This window comes from Camelus bactrianus, chromosome 11, assembly GCF_048773025.1.
Source record: "Camelus bactrianus isolate YW-2024 breed Bactrian camel chromosome 11, ASM4877302v1, whole genome shotgun sequence".
Classification (NCBI taxonomy): domain Eukaryota; kingdom Metazoa; phylum Chordata; class Mammalia; order Artiodactyla; family Camelidae; genus Camelus; species Camelus bactrianus.
The window spans coordinates 43344102-43360344 of NC_133549.1; the positions used below are offsets into that span (position 1 = coordinate 43344102).

The 16243-nt window shown below is 42.5% G+C and overlaps 1 protein-coding gene across 10 annotated transcripts in view; it reads right to left on the reverse strand.

Moving 5' to 3' along the window:
* R3HCC1L (R3H domain and coiled-coil containing 1 like) overlaps positions 1-7322 on the reverse strand; it is an 80024-nt gene extending 72702 nt beyond the window's left edge. For 5 of the 10 annotated variants that reach the window (XM_045507545.2, XM_045507544.2, XM_074373803.1 and 2 more), the window contains exon 1: positions 7205-7321. The gene's annotated coding sequence lies outside the window, so the exon portion shown is untranslated. Of the gene's footprint in view, positions 1-6873; positions 7015-7204 lie in introns of those variants that run through there. The other 5 variants (XM_045507548.2, XM_010971082.3, XM_010971084.3 and 2 more) reach the window with 4 other exon arrangements.
* Between the last annotated feature and the right edge of the window lie 8921 nt (positions 7323-16243).

Sequence of the window (16243 nt, forward strand, 5' to 3'; positions counted from 1 at the left end):
TTCTGTCCTCTCCAGTAAATCTGTCATTCTATCACTTCCTCTTCCATGACGCCTTAATAACCTCATGTAGATACTGCTATATTTTGCATTCCTCAAAATACAGTTCATCTAGTAGTAGAATGAAAAGAATCACAAAGATTGACCAGACTATGTAACAGAATAGAGAGCCCAGAAATAAACCCACGCTTATATGGTCAATTAATCTATGACATTGGAGGCAAGAATATACAATGGAGAGAAGATAGTCTCTTCAATAAATGGTGTTGGGAAAACTGGACAGCTACATGCAAAAGAACATTACTAAACCACTTTCTTACACCAAATACAAAAATAAACTCAAAATGGATTAAAGACTCGAATGTTACACCTGAAACCATAACTCCAAGAAAACATAGGCAGTATGCTCTTTGACATCAGTGTTAGCAATATTTTTTTGGATCTGTCTCCTTGAGCAAGGGCAACAAAAGCAAAAATAAACAAATGAGACTACATCAAACTGAACTTTGTTTCTTTCCTGATTTTCCAAATTTTCATACTACTAACATTTAACCGATTATTTGCAAAATAAGGCTGTTGAATTTTAAAAAGGGACAGAACAAAGCCCAAGTATAGAAACTGACCAACTTGCAAACTGGGTTGAAAAGAGACATAAGATCTTGTTCAGAGTATTAAAGTCAAGAAAATAACTTAAAACGGCTTTGAGTTTAAAAGTCTTTATAAGTTTGGTATAATTTTTTAACTAAATTAATAAAAACACCATTAGCATTAATAATATTCAATAGGACACTTATTTGCTGACATTCAAAAAGTGACACTGTTTTATTAACTCATTTTTGAACTATTTCCCAGTCTAATAACTGCTTGTGACCAACTGTCTTTCCCAAAGATGGCACCTATCTCCTCTTCCTCTACCCGTAATACTTTTCTTAAAATGTGACTCTGACACTCCTCCTGTGAGAAGTGTAACCACTGCTCTCTCTTTGAATCTGGCAAGATTGTGTCATAGAGTGACTTCCAAGGCTAGGTCACAAGAGGCAACAGAGCTCCTACTTGGTTCTCCTGGGGTGCTTACTCTTAGAAAACAGCCACCACCACACTGTGAAGAACTCCAAATCAGTCTATGTGGAGAGACTGTATGCAGGTGTTCTGGGGGACAGCCAACATCAACCATGAAGTACATCAAGTGAAGGAGTCTCCAGATTCTAGTTCCCAGCCACAAATTCGCCACCAGTTTTCTTTCTAGGTAAGGTCATCTCCACACTGCCCTATCTGAATTCTGACAGAATTCACAGCACAATAAAATGGTTGTTTAACATCACTAAGTTTCAGAGTGGCTTGCTACATGACAAAAGCTTACCAGAAATAGCCCTCCTTTTCTACTTCAGTAACTTCACATTAAGCATACACATATACACAAGGCCTAAAATCAAGCTTTTTTCAACTTTAAGAAAGATCCCATCTGCCAGTGAGAAATTGGACAGGCCTGTTTAAATAAGACAGTTTCTACTTAGGGAACTTAACAATTCACCTCAAATATATTCTAAGTACTTACTATATGTAAGACACTTTGTTAGTCTAAAACACAGAGATGAATAACATATAGTCTGGATATTAAGCCAATCCAGGGAGGGAGGAAATAAAAATAGGTATATAAATACTGTAGTTTTTGGAAATATGTAAGTGCCAAGATAGGTGTATAAAGTTTACTCCACCACGAAGAGTTAAGTTAAAAATGATTTTGGACCTATAAACAGCTTTTTGGTTCCTTCAGGAAAGTAGAAGAGCTTAAATGCCTTAAAACAAAAAAAGACGAAGAAAACATGATAAATGTGGGCCTCGTTATGTGCTGCTTAGCTTGTGAGATTATGAGTGTCTGCTGTTCTTTAAATTCTTCTGTATTTTCCAAGTTTTCTACAGTAAGCATATATTAGATTTTTTGAGAAGAAAATATTTCTAAAAAAGAAAATAATCATTTTATTTAATTTTCTAAAATGTGTTTAAACTACACTATGACGGGGGTCAAGTAAGTTAAAAAGATCTGTAACACAAAAGTTGGCTTGGTGTTTGTATGTTGAATAAGCAAAACAAGGTTAGTATTTAAGGGAAAATTTTAGTGTAATAAAAACTGGAATAAACATTTACTATTAATATCTGCTTTTCTTCCCTTTCCTAGCTAATTACAAATATTTACAAGATCTCCCCAAATAACAGACAAAAACTAACTCAATAAGGTCCCCATCTCTTGGTCATGCTATCCTGGCTGGTCCCTCTCTGTTTCTCTGTCTCCTTCCCTGCATCTGTCGGTCATTTCTAAGTCAGCCCTTTTCACTCTATCTCTGATTACCCTTCTTTCTAACTCTGACTGCCTTTGTCTGACTGTCCCTCTTAGCATTGCCAACATCCCCTGTCTCTGACTGACCCTCACTCTCCGCCTTTCGTGTATGTATTCCTCTTTCTGTCTTTCCCCTAGTTACCTACCCCAATGTGTGTGTTTTCCTCTCTTGGACTCTGCCTTTCTGTCAGTCTCTCCCCTACAGTTACTTACCCCATTTCCAAGACATTCTTGTTAACTTTTCCCTCTAAACTTTACAAACAAGCAGGGGTTGGTATTACTAACCCTATTTTTACAGATGATTAGAAAACACAAACAGGACTACTGGTATAAATCTGAGTGGTGAAGATTTAAAGCCAAGTGCTTCCCTTCTATCTTTAATACTCTTCTGGTAGTCCATGGCAAAGAACTTGAAACAGCCCAAATGCATGCCAGTATTAACACTACACATATTTTTTTTCTAAGAGGTAAATCTCATATTAAGGAGTGCCACAAACCATTTGCCCGTATTTTTGTCACTGCCCCAAGTTAAAGAGTCATGAACTGTCAGCCATTTGCCCATTCCAGAAATCCATATTATCATATGCACAGGCTATCTGGGAACCTCAGAATACTAGACATCAAAACCTACTGTATCCAACAGTGCTTCTGTTTTATCCTTAGTCAGAAACCAGCGATGTTTGACATTAAGAAAATTAAAAAGCTACAAGAGGGACAACAAATATTCATGAAATTGAGGAGTGAATTTGAAGAATGAAAAACTATACAGAGGGCCAGCAAGAGATTGAAAAATGCACACCACAGACTGGGACAACTGGTCCACGTTTTACTGGGAGAAGAAAATCCTCTCCAAATGCAGGCTTACCGCTGCAAAGCAACACCCTGTAACTTCTCTTCTATCTAAACCTCTGCCAACTGGAATTTCTCTGTAATTCAGTAGTTTCTTAGGAGTTACCCAGGCTTCATCCACCCTGCTGGGCTCATTAGCAGAGAACTCTATAAATGTTTTCCCTACTAGCTAAGAGCACATTTTCTAGTGGGTGGCATAGTAGAAGTAGGGTTCTCTTTCAAGACATGAGTAGCCTAGTCCCATTTCTTCTCACTTCTGTGAGTGGGAAATCTGCAATGAATACAATTCAACAACTAAAAGAAACATCTAAACTACAGTTCAGGTTAGTGACTGTCAAAGATCATCCTACAGGTCACCAGTTTCATACACAGTGTGAGGGCTACCCTTGTCTTTATATAGGTTTATAATTAAAAATCTATACTTTTACTTCTGGCACTAGTTCATTTACTTGTATTATGTCTAATGACTGCAAGAGTGCCGAATCATTCATTCTGGTGAGGTATTTTGTGAACAGTTAGCTTACAAAGCCAATGAGAACAGAGTTACAGATTCAAACATATTCGCCAATTAGCTTTGCTGTGTTTCAGGGTTCCAAGGTCACAGTCAACAAACTTAACCTTGGCTACCAAAAAAACAAACTGATCATGTAAACCATTAGAGAATGAATATATATGTTTATATTCATGACTATCAGAAACATATAATAATAAAAATTGAATATAATAATAATAAAACCACCTATCTTTACTAAGTCTGGCTAGTACATGCCTCATTCAAATAATCTCTAATCTTTTCAGAAATGCAGGGTTGGTATTATCATCTGTTTTAAAGATGATGAGAAAATGAACTCAGAATGATTATACGAACCAAAGTCACAAAACTATTAAGTAGCAGAGCCTGGATTCAAACCTTTGTCTGACTCCAAAGTTTAGGTTATTCCCATAATACCATATGGTCTCTCCAGAGCATGCCTGAGGGACACAGGACAATCAACAAAATGTTCCTACTCAGAACTATTCAGCACAGTCATTACTAACTAAGCATCCACTATGTACACTCTAATGCTATAGCTGAGAATGCGTCTACCTTCCAACAACTCCTTTTAAGTAAAAAACAAGTCAAGGAAAAAAAAATGTTTACAACATAAAGGAAAAAATAACACATTATAACACACAAAGTAGATTCTAATGGAAATGTCTACTGTCATAGTTTATACACAAGTCAGTAGTGAAAAAATAGTTATCTTGCTGATTCTTAACTAAAGGTAAGGATGAAATTGGCAAAGTGGAGCCAGGGGATAACATATCAAAAAAGAGAGTAAAGGAAACATTTCCTAAACATCTGCATCTTCAGACATCTTGTAGTCAACACAGAATTTTAAGTAAAAATGTAATTCTTAACCCTAAGACTTTGCTTTGACCAACAAATCAATTTTCTGTATTAGGTTTTCCTCCTGGTTTCTCTAAACTCCGACTCCTTGCAGATACACACACACACACCAATGCCATCAGCACCAGTCTTACTAAGAGTTTCCACTTTCAAAAATATGCGGGTTTCCTAATCTTCTGGACTCTACCCATGAGACTGAATTTTTAGGGTTAAACAGTCTGGGAAAGAAAGAGAGAGAAAAGAAAGAAAGAAAGAAAAAGAAAGAAAGAAAAGAAAGGAAGGAAGGAAGGAAGACAGGAAGGAAGGAAAAGAGAAAAAGGCAGGGAGGGTGATGAACTAACAAAAATGCTCTATAAAACTCTGCCCTAGTCAATAGTCAATATCTAACTCATAAACATAGATAATTGTTCTGCTACAAGCTACAATGTACAGAGAGAAAACTGCACTCTTACTAAAGGTTATAGAAATGAAGCACCAGTCTAATAGCACACCCTAACAACAATCTTTTCACAAGAGCATTTTAGAAAACTCTAAAAGTGACAAACAGCCTAATATAATCTTTTATATAAAATGCAATAGCTTAAAAAAAAAAAAAAAAGGACCCGCAATCTGAGCACTTCTATTTACAGGTTTGGTTTTTAAGTTTATGGGTTAAGGATAAGTATTCTCATTTTACAAACAACAACAACAAAATGGAATCTCAAGAAAATACTTTACATAAAATTATCATCATCATTTTTTTACCATCATCAGTCATCAACTACACCAGCAAAAAAATAATGAGCAGGTTCTCACTCCAGGCACTGTTTTATAGTCACATCTCATTTAATCCTTGTAGACACCTTGTGAGGTAAATGCTATTATCTCCACTTTAGAAATTCGTGAACAGGCTTAGAGAGGTCAAACAGTTTGTCAGAAGTCATAAACTATATGCTGCAGCATTAGGATTTAAACTCAGATTTCTTAAGCTTTGTACATTCAATGAAATCACTGTACTGCCATCCTCTATAAGAATCACAGTCAAGTATTTGTCAACCAATGATTTCAGAATACATGTTAAGATTGCCTAATTACTACACCTCCAAATCCATAAAAAGTTGACTGTGAAATCCCCACTCTTTACAAGGTGAAAAATAAGACAAAAAGCCAACTGCTTTGAGTCTTAGAGTTGAAATGCCAGAATAGAAAGCAGACTGGAATATTGGCTGTTTATACTCTGAATTCTATGAGGAAACACAGGCTCCTACCTCAAATACCTAGGACAGGTGAAAGTAACCCCAGTATTTCTTATTTCAGCTAGTATACACACAAACTTAGCGGGACTGTGTTAGAATAAGAGCTAGGTTTAGCATAAGTAGAATTCAAAAAGGATTTTGAAAAAGACACGAGATCAGCTTGAGACAGGCATTAGCTTTGCACCACATCCGAAGAACATTGTTTTCTGGCGTACTTGTACCTGTGTAGTGCTGCAGAAAGGATGGTTGTAACAAAGCAAGAGGGGAGCAAGCCTATGTGTGTTTGCTGGTAGGAGGGAAGCGTCCAAATTCTGGTGGACCTTAAAACGTAGACGAAGTTTAAAACTGACTCCACAGGTGATAGGAACCTAATGGCACCTCTTCACCCTGAATGTAGCCTAAGAACATTTGCATGGCTCACATTCGTCTCCAAAGACACTTTCCCCTTACTTATTAACTCACTTGACCTTCATAAAGATCACAACCCTGTTTATGATCAAGTTCATAAAGACACGAATGTGTTATAAAATTCAACTGACCTGAGCTGGAGACAAAAAGATAGTAAGGTTGTTATATTTGAAATCTGCTTTCTCACATATATCGCTTTTGCTGGACCCCACAACACTGGAGGGCAGGTAGGCCAAATTACCTCCTGCCCTCCCATCACCTCCATCTTTCAGATAGGGAAACTGAGGCTACAGTAAACGGGCTACAAAAGCTCATAGGTCCAGCAAGTGACGCGAAACTCCTCTCAGGGAATCAGATTCCAAATTCCGGGCTTCTTCCTTTATTTAACCCTGAGAGGCGTCTTTACTGATAAAGAAAACTTTAATAACTGGACTTGGAGTTTTCCCGAGGACGGCGCAATAAAACCAGGAAATACACCCTCCAGTATAGACTGCTCACTCCCAGCCCATAGCCCGGGGCTCCCAAGCAGCGGAGCGCACTCGCTCCAGAGGCTCGCGCCCCAGACCGCCCGCAGCCCCGAGTCGCCTCTGGCGGGCCCCGTGGCCCAGAGTCCTCGTACCCTTGAGAGCTAAGTGGGTCGCCACGTCCCCGCTCAGTACCTGTTGAAACACAGGGAAGGGACGGCCCCTCCGCAGGGAGTTTTTGGAGCGACGGCCCAAAGCGGGCACGCATCCCTGGGAGGGGAAAAAAGGCCTTGATAGGGTCCCCCGCAACCCAGGGCCCGCAGGGGTCGAAGGGCGGCACCTTCCCAATAACCTCCGCCCCAGGCTGGGACCGGCCCCGCGCGTCACGTGAGGAGAAAAATACCGGTAACAAGCAAAACGGAAAGGAAACTTGTCCCAAGTGTGAGGGGAGAAATAGAGGCTATGAGCACCAGCCTGAGGTGCGGAGGGAGGGAGGGAAGGACAGGGTCACGGGGCGGCTGGTTACCGGGGGCGCCGTGTTACCGAGGGCGCCGTGGCTCTCCGCTTCCGCCGCCTCCTCGAAGATCTTGCTCTTCCGCTTGCGCCGCTGGGGCGCGAGCCAGGCCTCGGCTCCGCCCCCCCCCGGCGCCGCGGGGCCTTCTGGGGGCTGTAGTCCCGGCGAGGCCCTGCCCACGAGGGCAGTCACCTGGGGGCGGGGTTGGTAAAATGGCGCGGGCGGGGAGATGTTTGCACTTCTGCCTGCTCCACCCTCCCCTTTCCTCTCAGCTATAAACGTGCTTCAGTCTCCTCACATCCTGCTCAGTCGTACCATCCTTCCCCTTCCCTACCCAGCCAGGTTTCCTTGAAAAGGGTAAACTCGCTGTCTCCACTTACTGCTTTGTCCTCTGCATGGCATCTTCTACCCCCACAGAAAGTGCCATGTTGCCATCACTGCCCTTGTTTCCAAACTCATTGGAGGCATTTTCAGGTCGTTTAACTTAAGCTTTAGGTAACATTTGAGGCTGTTGGACATTATCACTTATTTTCTGACACTCTTTAAGTTTTCTTCTTCTTTCTTCTTCTCAGGTCATTCTCAGTCCCTAAGAATTCTTTTTCTAACCTGCCTCTTAAGTATTAGTGTCCTCCAGAGTTCTTGGAGAACACAAATATTTAAGTGTCCATTCATGTCCCACAGGCATCTCAAATGTAGCAACTTCAAAAGTGAACTCTCCCGTCCTCCCTATTCACTAAGATTCACTCCAGCCTTCAACTAGATTCCTCCCTCTGTCTCACTTTTTCTCCCACTCATGTCCAAATTGCCACCAAATGGTGTAGATTCTATGTCCTGAGGATCTCTTGAATCTGTTCCCTCTTCACAGCCGCTGCCACCCGCTCCTCATTTCTTACCTGATTGCTGCATGAGCTTCCTTACTGGTCTCGGCACTTCTGCACTCTGAGAAATACTCCCTACTGCCATCAGGCCCCTCTATGCAACCAGCAGATTTCATTATGTCACACTTAGGGTTAAATCTTTTAAAGGACCCACTTGACTGGATTTGGGAAGAGTAATGGAAGTGAATCTCTTGGGCGGTTTTTACAAAATATGGACTCCAGCCCCACTACTTATTCTCCCACCTGTCCCATGTTGTGGTTGGGAGGTTCAGAGAAGAGAGATTTATAGCTGGTCTTATTTCAGGGTAGGTGGATGAAGGCATGTTTTAAACGTTCCCCCAGGTAATTCTGTCATTCAACAAGATTATTTTGTTGCCCAGTGTATACCTGGCATTGTGTTGTGTACTGAGAAAATAATAGTGAACAAGACAGTCTCCTGCCTTTGTGGAGTTCACCATCTCTTGGAAGAGACAGATATTAATCAAATGACTCCATACCAAAAAATGAAACTAACAATAACAAAACACCACAATACCAGCTGTGAATTATGCAGGAATTATTATGCAGGAATAGTAATCAATCCCTTTCCCTTTGCCTCTGCCACCCACCCTAGCCCATGGCATGAATCAGCATATGCTCCTCAGCCTATCAAACAAAGGCTGTCGGGAGCTAATCTCCTCCCACTCCCTCCCATATACTTCTAGATTTACCGAACTACTGAATTGCTTAAATTGTCCCTCTGTTTGGAAAACCCTTCCCTTTCTCCCTTTTCTTCCTTGACTAACTTCTACCCTGCCTTACTCTACCCTGCTGTATTCAAAGCAAACGCAGTAGAATACCAGCCATATGGAAGGATTTTCTGAGGATTGAGCTGAGTCAAGTGATAACTAACTCCCAGGCAAGCAGAGATGAGCTCAGTAGAGGAGCCAGGACAGTTGAGTGTGGGCAACCAGGAGCAGGGCTCTGTTAGCACTTTACAGGGACAGGGCCTGAGCCAACATACCCTTCCTTCAAAACACAGATCAAGTGTCATCTCCTGCAGGAAGCCTTTGCTGAGCTCCCCCAGGATAAACTACTGGTCTCTCCTGGTTCTCATTGCACCCATGCCGACCTTTCTTCCAGTGACAGGCTAGAGCCAGCTCATACTAGCTTTGAAGAGCTAACTGTTAAACATTCAGGAATTTTACAGGTCTATTTTTAAGCCATTGGTAACTTGAAATCAGCTGTGGTAGGAGTATTTACACTACCATGGAAACCAGCAAATGACAACTCAGGGCTGTTTTGTTTTTGTTTTTTTTAGTTTACCAGCATATCACTGCCTTTGTCACACAATACATCTCTACATTGTTTTGTGATTACTCCCCTATGAGAGACACTGTAATGACTTTGTTTAGCAAATATTTATTAATATTTATTATTATGCATCCAAAACTAGCAAGATGCTGTAGGGATTTACAGTGGAGAATGAACAAACGTGGTCCCTACTGTTACGGAGCTTACAACCTAGCAGATATGACAATATAAACAAAGAACTCTGTATTTTACAAATTGAGCTGACTTGCTTTGTTGTAGGACATCCTGGCAATGAGTGGTGGTGGACGTAGAATGCTCCACTGCTTTAACAAAGTGGTCCAGGAAGGCCTCTCTGAGGAGGTGACCTTTCCACTGAGCACTGAAGGATAAGAAAGAGATAGTCAAGGGGAGAACCAGGGGAAGTCTTCCAGCCAAAGGGATGAGACTACACAGAGAATAAGTGAGACTGTTGGAAAGACAGAACAGTCAGTTTTGTGGGATGGTGTGAAAATTAATTTTTATGTGTCAACTTGACTGGGGTGACCAGGTCAAACAGTATTTCTGAGAGTCTCTATGAGGATGTTTCTGGATCAGATTAATGTTGAATTGGTGGACTCAGTAAAGTAGCTAATTTGCCCTCCCTAATTGAGTATCACCCATCCTAGGGTGTGAATAGAATAGAAAGTGGGGGAAGGGAGGATTCCTTTCTTGCCTGCCTGCTTGAGCTGGGACGTTGGTCTGTTGGACTTGCCCTTGGACTGGGATTTACACCATTGGCTCCCTTATATACATATATTTAGGAGATACATATATATCCTATTGGCTCCTGTTTCTGTGAAGAACCCCTAACTAATACAGCTGGAGAGGTTGTGGGTTGAGTGTCCAGATGACATGGTGAGATGATGAGAACCGGGTGTGCACAGCCTTGAGTAACTTACAGAAGTTCCTATTGCTCTCATTCCTCACCTCCTAAACTGCCTTAATATTAAAGGGGGCCTACAGACCCTGCCCCTGTGCTTCTAAGCCTGGAAATTATGGGAGATCAAACAGAGTGAAGAGCCAACGGCACTTAGAGTCACAGTAGAACAAGGAGGGGTGGGCACTCAGAGGACACGGTGAGGACCCTGGATTAAATTATAGCCACCAAAAGGTTTAAACAAGAGGGTGATGTTATCTGATTGACATTTTTATACAGTCACTCTTGCTTTTGTTTGGAGGGCCAGATTAGAAGTAGGAGCCCATTTGGTGTAGTAATCTAGGTAAGAAATCATAGAACAAAGTGCTGGCACTGAGACAAAATTTGACAGATATTTTGCAAACTGAGTCTGCAGGACTTGCTGATGACTGAATGCTAGGGGAGGATGGGCTGGTGAAGGCAAGAGGACCTAAGGGCAGAAATTGTTTACGTTCATCTTTATATCCTCAGCCCCTAGATTAGGGTCTAGCACATAGTAGGTGTCCAATAACTGTGTGTCAAATACATGTATTCATTCTATGTGCTGAGCTCTGTGCCCTGTCACTATCACCTTGTTCCACACAGGGCCTCTACTAGCCCATATATTTCCTTTATACAAATTAGAAATAATGTCCCTTTCTCCAGGTGAACTGTCCATCACCAGGGGGCACAGACTGATGAGCAGAGCATGAGCTACATTTCAGCCCTCACTTACCTCCTCAGCTGCCCCTTTGTGCAGTGCACAGTCTGTACAACCACATACGGCATCCTTGGCTTAACATCCCAGCGAGATACGGGGAGAATTTGAGGTCCAGGGGAAGGAAGCTGCCTGCCTGGGGTGACCAGAGCCGCTGCTGTGACAGCGATGCAAACCTTTGCCCTCTGAATCCCTGTGGGCTCTTTAGCTCTGGAGCCACATTGTCGCTCCCAAATCACTCAGCTCATCAATAAAAAGCTAAATTCAAAATGGTGACTTCGCTTCCTTGAGTTTCTCATCTGTCTCAGTTACTATTGTTAGAGTAGTTCACATTTACGTAGTATCCAATATGTGCTGGGTCCCTTACAAAATACAATAAAGGAACATGAAACCAAAGGGCCTTGATTTTTTTTTTTTAACTGAAGAAATAAGGAATGGCTGGTTTAAAGGGCCCTTAGCTCTTGGATTAAATTGAACTGTGGTATATGGGTTTGAGGTGATGCTGTAAGCAATACAGAAGAAAATATGCCCATGTACAGACTGTTTTTCCTTTACATCCCTGACCAGAAGAGGAGGGGCTATTGAAGCAGCTGGCTTCAGAAATATAAACTAGGGAGGGGTCAAGGACAGAAAGAAGAGAAAGAAACACCCTAGAGTAGGAAAAGAATTCTCCCTTTAATAAATAATAGCATTTAACATTTAACAAGTGCTTAATGCATACCAGGAGCTGTGCTAAGCCCTTTTCCATGCCTGATCTGAGTCAATCCTTGCACAGCTCTACAAGGTACAATCTATTATTACCATCATTTACAGGGAAGGAAGCAGAGGCCCAAGGCTGTGCGGCTGATAACTGACAAACCTGAGGTTTGAACCAAGACAATCTGGCTCTAGAGTCTGAGCTCTCAACCACTAAATTACGTAGCCTCGTGTTCAGATATTCCAGATGCTGGGTCCCCTGTTTTAGCAGGGTGACCCTTTGGAGTCCTTGGATAACTAACAGAGGATAAGTGGTCACAGACCCTTAGGGATTTCATGTTGCCTGTCTGTTCAATGATTAGGGCTTGGTCATCTCCAGTCTAGCTTCAAAATGGACAGTTTGAACAAGGCACATATAAGAGAAGAACTCTGCTGGGGAACATTTCACAATCTCCTTGAGTTTCAATATCTTCCTAATCATAATACCATAGTTACTCAGATGGTATGAAAGAAGGAGGAGAAAATGTTATCAAGAGAGAGGGACTACATGAGCCTGCCCCTTGGAAATGTGGGCCCCAGTTGGTCCCTCCCAACCTGAGAATTCTTTCCTTTAGTGACCTTCAGCCAATACATGAAGAAGGTTCTAAATTTTACTGGGCTTTTGGGTACTTGGGTCCTTCCCTCATGACTAGCATCGATAAGTGCTACTGTCTAGAATTCTATTGGTCTCAGGTATCAACAGATGGAAAAATAAGACTTTTCAGGACAGTAGGAGGGTAAGGTATCAACCACACAGCTCCCATTTAATTCATGAGGAAAACAGGATAGAGGACTCCAATGAGCATTAATGACTTCAGACCCTAAGCCTAAGTTAGGAGTCCAGAAAACTCTCCCAACTCTAATTGAAGCCACATTAAAAAGTGCATGGCCGCAACTACTGTTTTCACTGACTCTCCGATCTGTGAGGTCCCACATCTGATGCTCTCATCCACCTGTGATCTGTGCTAGTACCCCCCACACACACACCCTTACAATTAGCTTTGCTGCACCAAGGCTGTTCTATCTGCCTCTTGACCTCAAGGCTTATCTGGCTTAACTATCAAACACCACAATACCACTTGGAGGGAAGGGCTTGGTGATATTATGTCCATATTTATCCTGATCCGAGGACAACTTGACTCCTTAGAGCTATAGTTGAGAAAATACTCTGATAACTTCTGCCACTTAGAATCTCCTGGCTCATCTCTAACTAAGCCAGTCAGATACTTAGAGCTGACCTTTAGGTTCCAACACAGCATCATTATGCCCTTATTATAACATCCTCAATACCAACCTCAGGATGTATAGCAAGCCACACCTCCCGCCCCAACATGCCATCGGAAGTTTCTGGCATGCATCAGAGGCTGTGCTGAGCACTTAGAAGGCAAGGTGGCATGTGTAACAGAACAAACTTGAGACCAGCACAGGGAAAAATTCTACTACTATAAAGCATATAACCTTGGATGATTCACTAAACCTCAAGTTTCCTCATTTATAAAAATGTAGATTCACCAAGGCGACTCACCTCATTGGATAATCATGAGGATCATCAATATAATGGATGTGAAATGGTTTGGTAAACTATAAAGAGACCACAATGAAAAGGGGCATACACATTACACAGAATTTTACTTATCAGGCAAATGATGAGTAGGGAACAAGCATTTTTTAACTTGCAATGCTAGTTCTTTTTTAGAAGAGTAGTAGGGGCAGGGTGACCTTTATACAAAGCTTCCTTCCCAGCACACAATCCCTCAGCTGCAGACTCCTCGCCATGGCCCTACAGCACTCAAAAAGCCATTATCCCTTATCAAAGACACCCAGCACAGTGCCTTGCACATAGTAGAACTTGCTAAGTATTAGTTAAATAATCATCTTTTCTACTCCACAACAGAACACCAAGAATTTGGCCAGACATGTCGCAAAGGGTTACATTCTCAGGGATACCCTAGAATTTGTAACCCAGTCCCTCATCTAGGGCAGAGGGGCCCCAAATCCACTCACTTAACTCAAGAGTACAAGAAGCCCATTTCCATATAAACAAAACTTGTGACACGCTAACCTGCCATGTTATTTTGCATCTCCCTTCCTTTTTACACACTCTCCCCTCTGCCCAGAATGCCCTTTCACTCCTTCCTCCACCTCCATCAGGATCCAACTCATCATTTCCACAAAACTTCCTCAGCTTGCCCAGACTGACAGGTCACTTCTGCCTCCTCCTCCTTCCAATGAGCTCTCATAATCCTTGGTTATATTGCCTCTGACTGAATCATCATTATTTAGATGTGTCTCCACCCTACCTGAGCAAGTATCATAACTAAGCACAATGTATGGCAGGTGGGCCCTGCGCTTGTCTGTTGGATGAGCTGGTCCTCTCTCCGTCCTTTTTGGCAGAGCTGGGAATGGGGAGCCAAGAGTAAAATCAGAGGCAATCAAGTAACCAACAACTTTAGTTTACACTCTCATTCCTCAAGAACACCTTCGCCGACAGCCCCTCTCCCCCACCTAACTCCTTTACCTCCAGAAATAATCTTGCAAAGCATATGATGAATTGCCTGGGAGTGGACAGAACTTCACCAAGAATAATTGCACTTGACCTGGTCCCTCTACTCAACTCTTAGCCTGGTTCATAATAATTAAAGATCTCTGAGGCTGAAGAGCTTGGGTTTAAATCCTGGCTCTACCAATTATTAGCTGGGCAACTTTAAGCAGGTTCTTTAAGCTTTCTATGTCTCAGTTTTCTGATGCATAAAATAATCATAGTAGTGACATCACAGAGGTGGGAAAGGGGTGTGAGAACTAATGATACATTCTATGTAAAGCACCCAGCTCTTGGCACATAATAAGCATTCCCTAAACAGCAGCCGGTTTATCAGCAGTCCAATCTTAAAGATGGCAAATCTATTCTATTTAAAACTTCAGAAGGTTGGATTTGTTCCAGGACATCCTGGGCAGGGCAGGGGCATTGGGGCCACTCTGGAGTTCTGTCTGGAGGCTCATACAACTGGTCTCATCGACCTTTGGTTTTCTATCACTCCCAGCCATGGCCCTCGCCTAAGTAGCTTGTCTTCCCAAAGCCTGATGTCCCCAGTAGGGCTAGCGTACTGAACTGTCTCACAAGGGGGTGCCGAAAAGATCAATTCGCGTTAGCAAAGTGCTTTGGAAATGTAACATGCTAAATATTAATGGGTCTCTCTGAGTGTCGGGAAATGTGCAATCTGAACTCTTCTCAGGGCAGCTGAATGTGGGGAGAGCAATTCTGGGCAGGCCGATTGCCACATCCTCGGTCTAATCGGGCGGTGGTACTGAAGAAGAAGTGAGTGCAGCAAGCATCTGGGGGCTGGGCACCGCTGAAGGGTGACCGCTCTGGAAGGAAGGATGTTCTGAGGAAGCACCTAATCCACAAATAGACAGAAACCCAGGGTAGGTTTTGGGCAAACCCAAAAAAAGTCCTCAGGCTTTCTCTACGAAAGGCAAACACAAGCTTACTGTTTGCTGTTCTCTCTGTCATTCCTCAGTTCTGGAGGGGACAGCACTGGGAGGATGTCAACCATCTGAGTTCTTGTCCTGCTCTCAACCTCCCAAACCACATGGGTAGAGTGATAAGCAGAATTTTTTTTTAATCTTAGCCAGAACTCTCAGTGCAAAATCTTCAGCATGGCCAGACATCGAAGATTCTCCGTCTGAGTCACTGATGAAGAGCTCTGGAGTAAGGCATCCTTTAGGGCACTGCTCAACTGTCACCTCTTCCAGGAAGACTTCTTAGACCCAACCAGGCTGAGCTAGGAGCTCCTCTTGAGGTTTCTGTAGTGCTTTGTGCTTGTTCTTATAAGTGCACATAGTAGATACTGCCAGTGCTCTGCATACCATCCTCTTGGCACCATCATTTCCACACACCCATGGCATTCTATTGCCAATAGCCACACATGTGCTTAGCCAGAGGTCAGGAAGGCTAGAAGGTGGGAGTTATGGACAAATACCCCAGATTCTCATCCTTAGCTTCTGCGCTGGCTCTGAGACATCCTCAATGGGACTGAGCCCCCGTTGCCCACTGCAGAAGGCAACACACCCAATATTGGTTTCCCTTTCTTCCCTGTTTCAGCTTCTCACTCCTCTTCTGGTACTTCCTGGGGTCACTGCCTGGGACTGCTTCTGGGGCACGCTGCCTAACACACTGCACTTAACTGCTGCATGAGCCTTATCTGCTTGTGCCTTTCTTTCTCACTAGACATAAGAAACCTCAGGGAAAAGACTGTGCTTCATCTCTTTATCTTCAATGTTTTGCATCATACCTAGAACATAAATGCCCAGTAAATATTTGTTGAATGAATAAATAAGTTGATTATTGGGCCAAAGGATGATATTCATAATAATATCTGGCACATACTGAGCTCTTATATAATGTTTCCCTCACTATTCTCAGTGTCAGCCCAGGACCAAGGAATTCTGGGCTTGCAAGGAAAGCAAATGCCTGTAATAACCGAACTTCCCAG